The sequence below is a fragment of the Carassius carassius genome, chromosome 9, assembly GCF_963082965.1.
Source record: "Carassius carassius chromosome 9, fCarCar2.1, whole genome shotgun sequence".
NCBI classification, from domain to species: domain Eukaryota; kingdom Metazoa; phylum Chordata; class Actinopteri; order Cypriniformes; family Cyprinidae; genus Carassius; species Carassius carassius.
Genome location: NC_081763.1, coordinates 16,460,638 through 16,474,968, shown reverse-complemented (window position 1 = coordinate 16,474,968; position 14,331 = coordinate 16,460,638). Strand labels below are relative to the sequence as shown.

The following is a 14,331-nucleotide window of genomic DNA, read 5'->3' as shown; positions in this document are numbered from 1 at the left end:
GCAGGACAGAAATCCTACATATCCACATGCGATATGCTCTGTTGTGTTGTGTTTGTATACCGGTTAGTAATCAGTCATTTTAAAGTTTCATCCCTCTCTCATCTCATTCTTGACGGGACTGCTCTTTCTTTGGGGTAGAGAGTGTCTGAGAAGCTTTGCGTGACACGTTAAATTCATAACTGCGGGGTTAACCCTTGTGCTGCATTATATATTTTATGACGTTGAGTGCATTAATGACCAAAAATGGTCACATATTAAACATTGCTTAAAATATTATATATTATTATTATTTTCTACTTTTACTGAGTTAAATCTTTTAACAAGCATCAGTCCTCATCATAACTACCAAATATATATTTAATTTCAGGATTTTAACCCTTCGTGCTCTGCATTTAACCCATCCGAAGTGCACACACACAGAGCAGTGAACACATACACACTGTGAAAACACACCCGGAGCAGTGGGCAGCCATTTATGCTGCAGCACCCAGGGAGCAGCTGGGGGTTCGGTGCCTTGCTCAAGGGCACCTAAGTCATGGTATTGAAGGTGGAGAGAGAACTGTACATGCACTCCCCTCACCTACAATTCCTGCCGGCCCGAGACTCGAACTCACAACCTTTCGACCAAGTTCGACTCTCTAACCATTAGGCCACGACTTCCCCTTGGCTGAATGTCACGTCACTTTTCACTTTTTTTTTTTTTTCTTAAATACCAGTTTTGGTGGCAATACCATCAATTTGTATAAGAGGAAAAAACACAAAAAAAATATTATTTTCCATACACTAAATCCAAAGAGAAAACTTTAGCTTTGGATTACCACAGTCATGAATATGTTAAAGATTAGCGGCAACATTATTTCTGGTGCATTTAAAGATTTTGTGTTATGTCAGATTTAAATTAAAATCCCACTCAGCGTGTTAATGACCAAAAATGTTCACATATTAAACACTGCCTAAAATATCATGTATTATTATTATTTTCCACTTTTACTAAGTTAAATCTTTTAACCAGCATCAGTCCTCATCATAACTACCAAATATTTATTTAATTTCAGGATTTTAACCCTTTAAATTCCAGTTTTGTGACGATACCATCAATTTGTATAAGAGGAAAAAACACAAAAATTTAATTATTTTCCATATACTAAATGCAAAGTGAAAACCTTGGTTTTGGATTATGACTTAAATATGTCAAAGATTAGCAGCATTATTTTTGGTGCATTTTAATTTTTTGTACTATGTCAGGTTTTTTTACAAAATCACACATAGCGTGTTAAGGACAAATTTGGCCCTATTTGAACCCATTAAAATATACATTTTTGAACCCACTGTCATAATATCATAAAATCATAATTTCTATTCAAATACCCTGTCATTACCAAGCCTTGGGGTAAAATATTTATTTTTTACTGTTTTCCACCAGTTGATACCAAAATGGGGTCGGTCATTCATCAGCTCATTTGCAGGAGCTGCAGAATTGCAATGCATGCTCCTTACAGATGTAAATGCCACATTTTGAGCAGGTGGTGGAGATTTTTCTTTTTTTGTTAGGGCAGAAACTGCACCCCCTCCTCTTCTTGCCATGGGTGTCTGCAGACCCACTTGCCTCTGAATTTTCTGCTCTCTGCTGTGATTGCACCATGGCTGCTGCGGATGGTGTGCGGGGGAGGTGCTCTCTCCTCTCCATCTGGGGATACACAAGCATTCTCCCCAGCTCCTCCAGGAACAGCCTCCTTTTGAAGGTTTTCCCCTGGTTCCAGGAAGGGTCAACAGCCACCCACAGGACAAAGGCATTGAAAGCAGAGACATCTATGAGATTGTAGAAGAGCGCCATCGGCCACCGGCGTGTCTTCCTCTTGCAGCTGTATGCGCCAACAGCCTGCAAAATAAAAACATATCAAGGAAAAATGAATGACATGTATCTATTTTTTTGGCCCAAGTTATAAGAGAAAAAAAATACAAGAGAAAAAAAAAAGCATGATAAACTTCTAACTAAATATGCCTAGATTTTAGAAAACCACATAAAGATGTGTATATAAAATAAATGTGTGAGTTACTGTTGCTAATATCACATACCTGATCCAGCCTGTCGACAGCTCCTTTGCACCTGTTGTAGTCCATTATCATCACAGGCTTCTGGTGCTCCTCTCCACTCACAGTGGGCTCGCGGTGCTTGGTGCTCAGCAAAAGCACATTTTTCCCCCGTTTTGCACATACGACACAGCCATTGTGGTCTTCCTGAACGCAAACTCTTAGGATCTGGGTGCTCGCGCTCTGGTTTGGAGCAGGTGTGGAGGAAGCTCTGGTTTGTTCCTCCGGATCATTCCAACCAGAGCAATTTTTTTCTTCAACAGCTCCTCTGCCAGCGCATAAGAGGTGAAGAAATTGTCTGTGGTAACAGTGTGTCCCTCCAGCCCGTCAGTCATGTCCCGCACAACCCTCTGTCCCTGGTTTACCTCGGGAGCACATCCTGCAGATTTTCCGCCATAAATCTGCATTTTCCATGCATAAGACGTGGAAACATCACTTGTGACCCAGATCTTAATGCCATATTTTGCCCGGTTTGCTGGGCATATACTGGCTGAATCTGCAGCGGCCTCGGAACCCGACCAGCTGCTCGTCCACACAGACGTCCACCCCGGGGTTAAAGAGAAGGGAGAGGCGGTGCAGCCACTTATCCCAGATCGGCCTGAACGCAGACAGCTTGTCATCCCAGTAACGTCCAGGTCGGGTTAGCCTGTCGTCAAATCTTACATTTGAACTGAACTTCTGGAAATTGCGGTGGGGCATGGTGGCCCTGAAGATGGGCCGGCCTGTGTGGTCATCCCACAGGCTACGGGTGGTCTCATTTCTGGACCTGTAGACTCCAGAATTAGAATCCCGAGGTAAGCCTCGATGTCTGTTGCATCCACATTAATCCAATCGGTCTCGGACCGTCTCCCCTGGAGATTTGTTTGGTCCACAATTAATTTTACTATATCCTCTGTGAACAGTAGCTGGAATGCAGACCTAGGGTCCACGATGCGAGCTGTTGCATAATGTGTCGGTCCGGACTATCTTGGGTGGCACGAAGCGGAGCATCTCGGCATTAATGGGTGACCAGTGAAGACCATTTTTTGATGTTCACATAGGATCGGCTGTCTCCTGTGTGTCATCCAGATCCTTACTCTGAGTTGGGTCAGATGAGGAGTCAAAATCCGAAGTTGGCTGAAACTCCACATCATCTTCTGACGCGCTCTCCATTTCACTGCCATTAGATTCCGGCTCGCTGTCTGTTGGTTCAGCAGTAACATAGTCCACTACTTCGGTGATCGTGTAGCTTTTCTTCATCTTGTCGAGTTTGAAATGGCAGCACCAAAGATGTGCACAGCTTTATAACTTTTGCATCAAACGCACTTGTATGATTTCTCAACCAGTCTAATCCAAAACAAAGGCAGACTTTGTTAAAAAAAAACGAAATTGTGTCAAAGGTTCATGTCTGTCCGTAAAATATGCATCAATCAAACTGAAAGAAAACAATGAAGTGAGAAGTGCTTTCTCTTGTTAAATGCACACAAACACACACACACACACACACAGACAGAAATGGTAAAATATGACCTTCAGGATATTGTGATTTGTCACTCGCCTAAACACCAGGTATTATATTTAGGTCCTACACACACACACACACACACACACACACTTTTGTCAACTCAGACACACATCAGACATCCACACATACTCAGAAACATCGTTTGAGATTATTGAGCCATTAAAATGCTTCATAACAGTCAATAGTGCCCCTAATGGACACCAGGAAAATAACGTACATTTCCACCCATAGGAAATACCTATGTAGTGACGCAATCTGGTGGAATACACCATATATTGCAAATATAATGCTTTTGCTTCAAAATGAAAGGATGTTTCAACATAAATCATAATTCATGTATTAATGACAGCCCGGCTTTAAATGACGTTTTAATGGGTTTCAATGGGCCATTTTTGTTCATTATGGTGCTGAATGTTACTATTTTATACATATTTACATATTTTGCCAAATGGGATCAAATTTTTTAAATTTATCCAAAAAGTCACAATTTTGCCAAATTTCATACCATTTGCATTAAAACAACCAAAATGAAAAGAAAATTAAACTGCAAATGACCAAAAATGTCCCTAATGCAGCACAAGGGTTAAAGCACAGGAAGTCATTTTAGAGAGCTGTAAGCGTGTGTGTCTTGGCCTGCTCATTATCTGTCTCTTCACCTGCCATTATCACTCAAAATCAGTCCTAGCTGAGGAAATTTCGCTGCACTTAATTGCCCATGGAATAAATTTAAAGCACTCTGATGACTTCTTCACTGTGAGGGTTTATCAGGAAATTAATCTCATTTGAACAATTCTTAATCTGATGGGCAGTTCAAGTGAAAATAGAAATACGGAAACAAGTTTAGCCTTTACATAATGTGTCAGCTAGAGTTTTTGTTTGATTTCAGATTTTGACCAGCAATGAAAAGTGCATTTGGATCCATAAGATAAGGAAGACGACATTAATCATAATAATAATAATTATTATTATTACATAAATATTATATATTTATTATATAATTACTATTTACTATATAAATATTATATATTATTAAGTTATTAAATTATCAGTATTATTATTTTTATAACAATAATGCAATTAATAATTCTAAAAATGTATTGCTATTATATAAATAATAATACATAATTACAATAATAATAATTATTATAGTAATAAGAATAATAATGCATTGTAATAATGAAAACTGTAATGCAAGTCGAATGAATGCTGTTATTTATTTTTCAAGTACAGCAGTATACTTGTAATATGAATAAAGTCAAAACATGCTTTTAGAATCTATCTGTAGTGAGAAGAGCTCAGAATCAAAAGACTTGATAAACACACTAGACAATCTCCAGTTACTTAGTCATGCAGCTATAGCAAACTGAAATTGTATATTAAGAAAATGAATACTGAATGTTTAATTGGAACATGGGTGGTCTGGAAGGAATGAATATGTTTTGTGGAAAAGATTCAAGGATGAAATTTCCCAGGAGATGCAGAAAATTACTGTGCTGTAAAAGTATACAGTTCTTGCTAAATATTTAATTTGCATCATTTATGTTGGCTTATGACAAGAAATTCACTTCTTTGCTGGTTCATCTGAACAGTACCGATACAGTTGATCACCCATTCAGTATTTAACCAAATGCAATAAAATAAATAATAAATAATTAAATAATAATTAATTATAAATAATTAAATCCATTCATTCATACCATATTACTTTCAGAGCAATCCAAAAAAATTTTACATAATAAAGACAGAATGATGTCCAGAGGCATAATATTGCAGACACGTGTATAATGACAAAGAGTATTCTGGGCGAAGCTACGAATATGACAAGATGTTCTTTTTAAGAGGCCTCTGGTGGCAAATTGACAATCCGGTTTAGTATCAACCCTTCAGCATTACTTTTGTCATAGATCGTATGGCTGTAAACTGGAATTAATTGTGTGAGTTACTTTCTCAGCCACAGGGTTTTCATCTTAACACAGAGCCTTAATTGCAAAATAGGCCCCATGTCTTCTATCACTGTTGTGTCTGTAAACAAATAAATAAAATAGACATAAAAAGGAGCTAAAAGAAACAGTGGTCCACTTTTATGCACTGCTGTCAAATGGAGCCCATCAGGATGAGGAATGAATCGCTGAGGTAGAGAAAAGACTGAAGCAAACAGCAGTGTCAGAGCTGTGCTGCTGTCCAGGCTGATGTTATTTCCTTTCTTACTATTTACTTCCCCCCTGGTGCTTGCAAAACTGCTGTGGAGGCACTTCTAGCCCCTTGTCAGAGTTGTCTTTCAATAGATGCTATGAAAGCAGTTTATTCAATTGATTGATAAAGGCTGCCCTCTATGATAACCAATAGAGGAGCCACAGGGCCATGCAGTGTGTAGGAGGCACATATTGCGACTTAACTTTGTGACACCAATATGGGTAAACTCAAAACTTGCAAAGCAAGAATCTTAACATCTTATGGTCTGTTCTTTTTTGAAGTGCCACACTTTAACCATTCAAACTGTGCTTATATAATGAATAAAATGCCCCTTATTCGACAACCAAAATAAATGTTCTGAGTGTGGCACTTATACGCAGGTGGGCATAAAAGCAGGGTTTTTTGGGAGGCGGTGGGGGGTGCGCCAAACAAGAGATTTAACTCACACTGAAAAGTCAAAAATTATTAAATGCCCATGAGAAATATTCAAAACTAATGCAATACAGAAATTGTAAAATGTATTGGCCACTGGACAGCAAAATGCTCATAGGGTCAAAAAACAAACAAAAAAAAACAGGTGGAGAAAATGCATCTTAACGGCAAAAGAGTTTAAGAATTTTGGTGAAAATTTTGGTGTAAAATCATCAGGAACCTTTCTCCTTGTCTCACTGTCTTTACTCCTCCTTTTATTCTTCCAGAGCTCCTCCGTGAGACCAGAGACTGGTGAGATGCGCAAGTGTCACTCATTATCATTTACTCCACTTGCTCCACTCCCACGGCTCTCGGCCCCGGCCCACTCATCACAATATACAGTATAGTATCAATGATGCAAATATAATTAATGATGCAAATTTCATCAAATATAAGGCCGTTCCAAATTCTGCTATAAGGCAGCTCTAAGACAAATAGTGTCATTATTTAGCTCAAGTCAGTTTAGTGTTGATTCAGTTCAGTTCAATAACTGTGTAAAGTTCACCAGTTATGAAACAATTTCAATTCAGCTATAAGTAGCTCTACTAAAGATAGCAGTGTCATTATTCATCTTAGGTAAGTTAAGTGTTAATTCAGTTCAGTTCAATAGCAGTGTCAATGTCAAAACTGGTCAATTGTGAGTGACCAATAAAGCACCCATACCATAGACAAAAGTGTCATTATTAAGCCAAATTCAGTTTAAGTTTCATTCTTATTCAATATTGTCAGTGACATCAAATTGATAATATTACAAAATATTTAGTGTTTTTGAACCCCAGCTAAGCAAGCCAAAGACAAGAGTGGCAATAGCTAAGAAACTAAACCGCTATGAAAAGAATCGGCAATCATTACCAAATCACTGAACAAAACTCAAGTCTTTTGAGTTGGTTCTTGTATAATCCATAGAGCAGTTGTCTGAGCTGAACTTTTAGAGGAAATAGTATCATTTGGTTGAGGTTTTGTTTAATGTTGTCAATAGAAGTGCATCCCTTTCCCTTCATGTAGATTAACAGTGTTTGTGTGTGTGTGTGTGTGTGTGTGTGTGTGTGTGTGTGTGTGTGTGTGTGTGTGTGTGTGTGTGTGTGTGTGTGTGTGCGTGCGTGCGTGCGTGCGTGCGTGCGTCGCGTGCGTGTGTGTGTGTAGAGAGAGAGAGTGAGACTTAAACTATCATAGAAAAATGTAAATGCATCATTTGCCACTAGGAAGAAGGTTCTGTATGCCAGTTTGCATGAGCAATTTGTACATCACTTTGTATTTATTTATTGTGTTTCATTTTCTTGTGCAGGGCATCTTTGTACAAAACAGTGTGTGTGTATCTATGTATATAGAGTTTATACATTACACGTGTTATTAGATGAATATGTATGCAGCTGTGTAACAGATAAAAATTAGGCTTAAGAACATTTGATGTATTCGCAGTTGATATAATTGACATTAATGCAAGACAATTTGGCACACACCATATGGTATTTATACACCTTCTAATTCCCTCTTTCTCTCTAAAAGTAATGATGGGACCTGGGTGAGAACGCTGCACTGTCAGTTGCTATCAAATATGTTCTTATTTAATTAGCTGTCTTGCAGTAGAGCGCAGCTTATATATCATAATTCTTATCTAATATACTCAATCCTGTCTTATTTTATTTAATTGACTGTGCTGAAGTGCTTAACACGTCTCTGGTTTCAGAGGACCTGGGCAAGTTGCTCTGAAAACTCAGATGCTAATGCCACAGCCGTTGAGGCATTGCTGCAAAGATTTAGAAATTGCCCTCCTGATAGAGTTTTACAATGTATGACAAATCAATGCATAGCATTTTCATAATGAATGGCTTTGGCATTTGGAATGGCAGTCCCCGAGCAGGCTTGGTTGCTGACCTGTGACAAGAAGCGGTGTTATTTTTCATTATATTATACTGAGTTATACTCACTAGCCCCAGTCATGTGAGAGAGGAGCAGGCGATTCCTGACTACTATCCCAGCATGCACTACTATCTGTCTGCCTGTCTGTCTGTCTAGTACTATAAAAGGGACTAAGTTTGTGTATAGAATGCGTTGTCACATTTTTTTTTAAATTTAAAGGAGTTTTGTCTTTGAATTTATTTTATTCATTTCAGTTCTTCTTAAATTAAAATTTGAATCGCTGTTCTGCATACTGTTTGTTACCTCAATTAAAATTCAAAATCCAGAGTGATACCACATTATATAACAGAATCTTATCCCTTAAAAATAGCCAGTACAGTTTAATTATACTTGCATTTTTAAAGGGAGTTTGGTTAACTTGTGCAGTATGAACTGAACCGCACTTGTCACTATGGTTACATAGAATAGAAAAGAAGCTTCCGTCAGTTATTTGTTTATACTGAAGCCACTACTGCAAGCTGTTGTATAAACAGAAGAATTGGAGTCACACCTGTTAGTAAACATGGTTGTCAATCCCAAAACTCATCCTGCACACCAGGATATTGCCTCTGAGGTTTACTCACCATTGTTCGGTTTTAGATTACAAGTGCATGAGGATGGATTTAAATGGCCTGCCATGTCATTACCTGTTTATTCACAAATACTGAATGCACAGTTGTGTTGGTCATTATCTGCTGTCATGAAATGACAGTTTGTGGCTTTTTTCATTGGTTTGTTATGATGATTGATGGAGACAGGTGGCTGTTCTTTACAGCTGGCAACATATCAAAGTGGCATCATTGTAATGACAGAGGAGCCTATGACAGATATCAAACCAGGACTCGAAAGCTTTAATGTTACATTGCTCAAAATCCAAAACTTTTTTATTCCCTGTTGGACATTGAAACCTTTCATCTGATTCCACCATGCCTGTTTTTTTCCCTCCTAGATGTGATGTGGCCATGACAGTTTTAATCTGATTTATAAAATGGAATATATGTATATATGAAAACCTCACCGGGATGAAACCATAAATGCAAAGAAAGAATATGAGGAAATTTAAAGATGACTTTGTGTCACGCTGTCTAGTCTCTGTTTCCCTGGGTGTCCACTAATGGGCTCACTTCCCCTTAGGCAGGGGCGGACTGGGACCAAAAAGTGGCCCTGGACTTTCTGGCCCACAGCAGCCCACCACATCAAAACGCAAACGCCCCTGTTTTGATGTAATTTATTTATTTGATATTTAAGTATACTGTTTGGGGATTTTAACCAATAGGGCAACTGATCCTCCATTGAAAAAAAACAAAACAAAAAAAAAGATAACATGCGTGCTGCAGCTGTTCATTTAGCGACTCCTAGTGAGCGATACATGTTCATCACGAGACAAACATTCTCCTAGAACTCACACTTTGCATTCAGTTAACAGATGCATGAATATGCGGTAATATAAGTTCATGATCCAATTCTTGTAAAATCTTTTCTTTTTACGTTTTCTTGAGTAAATCTTTTAAAATAATCATTTATTTTGTTTAACGAAAACATTGTGGAAACCAGTGGTTCACAAACTGGATAGATCTGAGGTGCAGGGCTCGCAAAATCGCTAGCCCGACGTCCAGGGGCTATTGTGTTTTGCAGTCGGGCTCCAAAATGTATCACTGCTCTTCCCGACGGGCTATCGTGAATAGCGATTTAAAATTCGCGTTGTTCACTCGCTTGGAGGGGTGAAATGTATCGTAGTTGATCGTTTTCACTTGTTTCTAAATCTTGCTGATTCAACTTTTTTAAACAATTTGCGCGCGTTCGAAGCTTGCGCGCACTCGTTCAAAGCACGCGCTGTGAGCAGCATTTCAGACAATGCGCATACAAAGAATTAATTCATCTTTTGGGTATCGTAACTTCTGAATGAACAAATACACACACAATTATTTCAAAATAATTGTCTCTGAAAGTATTCTCGTAAACAATGTCGGTTATGTTTTAAGTGTACGTATACAGTGGCCTGCTGCTCAGAGAAATTTGCTGTACCAGATGAATCTGTCTCTCTCTAAATTAGACGAAAACGCGCTTGTTGGTTGCGCGATCGACTCACTCATCCATTTGCGTAGAAAAGAGATGTAATATTATGATTTCCATCAATTAAAAAAAATAAATAAAATTATATATATATATATATATATATATATATATTTGTGTACCGGCTGGGCCGGCCCACATTGGCTAGCGGCCCACCGGGAAAAGTCCCGGTGCTCCAGATGGCCAGTCCGCCCCTGCCCTTAGGCACTTCACCATAGGCACTAGTATTCCACTAGTCTTGTCCTGTCATCACAGTAATTGCACTCCTGCTAATTGCACCAGGTGCATTCACTTAATTGTCATTAGCCTCCCTATAAATACCTGTCTTTCCATGTTGTCTTTATGGAGTCCTTACCCTTCGTGATCCCAGTCTTCTCGTCCTCCGAGATTCCTCGTCTTCCTGTTCCCTTCCTGTCCCTTTCCTGTTTGTTTTATTTTGGACTGTTCTCTGGATTTGACCCTGGCTTGTTTGACTTCGATTTTGATTACCCTATAATAAACATACCTGCATTTGGATCTCTTTCTCCCTGTGTCTTACTTGGGTCGCGATCGTCACACTTTGCCCAGATCAATGACATTTTGAGAGATTGTCTGCTTTGTTATAGATATACTGAAATCATTACCCTTCTAATGAAATTTCCTGGCAGAGAAAACAAAAATGCAAAACCACTACAAGCTCTTTCATAAACAACCTTTATTACATAAGTATATTTATCACCATAAAAAGCATCAGGGCCATACACATATGGTCTAGAGCTTTGCAGTAGTGGAGATTTTTATTGGGGGCTATATAAATACAATACTCCAGCAGCACATACCACAGAGAGGAAGAAAATCACTTTAGCACCTTACACTTTTCCGTGCTCTCGGATAAAATGGTCAGGCTAGGAAAACACCTTTGTGATAACAATTGCAGCCAGGCAGCCTAATGCACTTTGAAGCCATAGTAAAGGCCCGGATGAAACTGGAGATTATTGCCATTTTGAGAGAGATCAATGAAGCTTTGCTAATAATTCACTGTAGGAGAACCTCTGGGGATGTGGTATTTATCTACAAATATCAGCTCTGGCCTGACCAATTGCAGTGTCCTCGCCTGTGGTGCCCACACTAGTTCAGTTGACCAAGTTGATATTGAATGTTTCTTCTTGACTAGGAGGGAAAAAAGCAGGAAAGAGAGAATGAGAGGAAGGAGTGGGAAAAACATGATTTGGCTAATGATGTTATGTGTTCTAACAAATGGGGACATGCTGCAATCCATTTGATGTCAAAGGTTAATTCAGGCAAAAATTTTAATTCTGTCATTGTTTATTCACCCTCTTGTTACTCCCTAGCCGCTCTTTTCTATATAATTAACATGAATGAGGACTGAAGTTAAAATGTAAATGTAATTGGGTTATCAAGCTTCTAAATAAATACATACAGTACAGACCAAAAGTTTGGACACACCTTCTCATTCAAAGAGTTTTCTTTATTTTCATGACTATGAAAATTGTAGAGTCATACTGAAGGCATCAAGGGCTATTTGACCAAGAAGGAGAGTGATGGGGTGCTGCGCCAGATGACCTGGCCTTCACAGTCACCGGACTTTTGGTCTGTAATGTTCATACTGTACATACTGTACCTAAGGAAGAACTTTAAGTAACTCTGTAGCTTTTCAGAATCTTCAAAAGTCAAATGATAGATTTAGGTGGGAAACATACTGAAATTTAAGTTGTTATTCACTGAAAATTATCAGTGAATAATTATTTGAAACAAATTTTATGAAACTTGACTTTATGATGCTCATTTAGTATTTTTAGAGCTTGACAATTACAGCACTAATTGACTTTCATTATACTGAAAAGAGTGGCCAGGTACTTGAATACACCTTGCAGTGCAACCTGGACACATCGTCAGTGATTCTCCCGGGGTCATAGGGTGTTTCGGGTCTTACATCAGACACCCTCACCCAGGCGACCCAGCCGGGGGTGATTGCAGTCTGCAAATCCCTAAGAGTCCCAGGACCCGATGTAGAGACTGGCCTGCGAAGCCCCTATAGCCCCCTTCGACAGGCTCACAGCGGGCCTTCCACCCATTCCTCCGACACTCAGCTACCAGATCAGTGTACTTGGCCCTCTTTCTTTCCTGGGCTTCCTCCATCCTATCTTCCCAGGGGACCGTAAGTTCAAGTAACACCACCTGTTTACTCGCTGGGGACGTCAAGATCATGTCTGGTCGCAGTGCAGGTCTGGGCGCGCAAGTTCCTTCCTGTTCTGACCTCTACCCCTGCTGAGCAGACTTTGGTGTCAACTGAGTCTCGATAGAGCAGGACTTCTCTGGCTTGTTTGACCTTGAACTCCTCTGTCAGACTACTAAAGGGAAGCTGTAGCTTGGTGTTATGGCCAAAGAAAGCAATGCAGCTTAAGCTCTGTGGCAAGCCCAGCCACCTGCGCAGAAATCTGCTGACCTTCCGCTCGAAGCCCTCCACGGTGGTAATTGGGACTTCATAGATCAGCAGTGGCCAGAGGAGATGAGGAAGGTTGCCATGCTGATAAATCCAGGCCTTGAACCTACCAGGAAGTCCTGACTTATCCACTGCCGAGAGCCCTGTGTCGAGGTCATTGCTGGTACCCTGCCATGCAGCGGTGTTCTTCAGTTTGGGAGTGAAGAGCTTTCGCAGGCTCTTCACTGGCTTTTCCGACACTGATGGAATTCTGGTGTCTCCAAACATAAAGCGGAACTGATCAGCTACTTTTCCTTTCCTCAAGACCAGGGACCTGGATTTAACTGGCTTAAAGCTCATTCTTGCCCACGTGATGATCCATTCGAGGCCTTGTAGAAGCCACCTGCATCCGGGCACTGTTGTTGTGGTGATCGTAAGATCGTCCATGAATGCTCTAATCGGGGGTTGTCGGGTGCCAGATCTCGACAATGGACCTCTGCATTCCACTTCCTCAGACTTCAAGAGCATGTTCATGGCCAGTGCAAACAGAGTCACAGAGATTGTGCAGCCTGTAATGATACCCTTTTCCAGGCGATGCCACTCCGATACTGAAGTCCCAGAAGACACCCAGAAGACCAAAGTTGTTGTAATAGTCAAGGATGAGATTTCTAATCTTCTCCTGGGTGTTGTATCTGTTCAGTGCCAAATCCACCAATCTATGTGGTATTGATCCATAAGCATTGGCAAGGTCCAGCCACAGCATTGCCAAGTCCCATTTTCCCTCTCGTGCCTCGCTGATTAGCTGTGTCACCACCCCTGTGTGGTCAATACAACCTAAGACCCCTCCCTTCTGCACCGAGGTGTCTATGTACGAGTTCTTAAGGAGGAATCCGATTGGAAACAATCTTGAAGAAGGTTTTGCATTCAACACTAAGGAGGGAGACTGACCTAAACTGATCGATGTTACTTGCATTCTCCTCCTTGGGAACCCACACCCCTTCTGCATATCTCCACTGCTGAGGTACTCTCCCTCTTCTCCAGATGGTTCTTAGAATCTTCCAAAGATGTTCCAGAAGCCTGGGGCAATGTTTGAAGACCTTGTATGGAACTCCATTTGGGCCCGGTGCTGATGATGTTCTGGCAGATTTAATGACCTCTTTGACTTCCTTAAGGGTGGGTTTGTTGATGTTAAAGAGAGTGTTAGGTCCAGGTGGGCATATTAGGGCTGCACAGTGCCCAAGGTCTTGCTCCCTCTTGCCATCGCTATAGGTGTTATGGATATAAAGGTTGATCTCCTCTTCGGAGATGTGTCTCTCCCAGCAGCTTCTTTGTAAAACCAAATGGATCCGCAATGAAGGCACTGCGCCTACGGGCCCTCTCCTTGCCCCTCTTCCTGTGCCACTCAGCCCACCGAAGGATGATTAGCCTCTTCCTTGCCACACCTCTAAGTTCTACCAGGGCTGCCTTCTCCTCCTCGTTTGCCTTTCGATACTGGCTCCTGAGTGTCCTCAGCTCTTGTCTATGTTGGGTAATCTTGACTTCTGGTCGGTTCGGAATTGGTGCTGCAGTAGACGTCTTGGTGGCGCGTTGTTCCTTGGCGCCAAATTTTCTGAAGCCATGCTGATTATAAACATGCTCATGGTTTGGAGCCTCTGGTCCACACCACCCTTGGCTGTTG

The 14,331-nt window shown here is 40.5% G+C and overlaps 1 protein-coding gene across 3 annotated transcripts in view; it reads left to right on the top strand.

The window, feature by feature from the left end:
- Window positions 1-14,331, top strand: part of LOC132149089 (RNA binding protein fox-1 homolog 1-like) — a 263,380-nt gene that overhangs the window by 112,557 nt on the left and 136,492 nt on the right. The window lies entirely within an intron of this gene.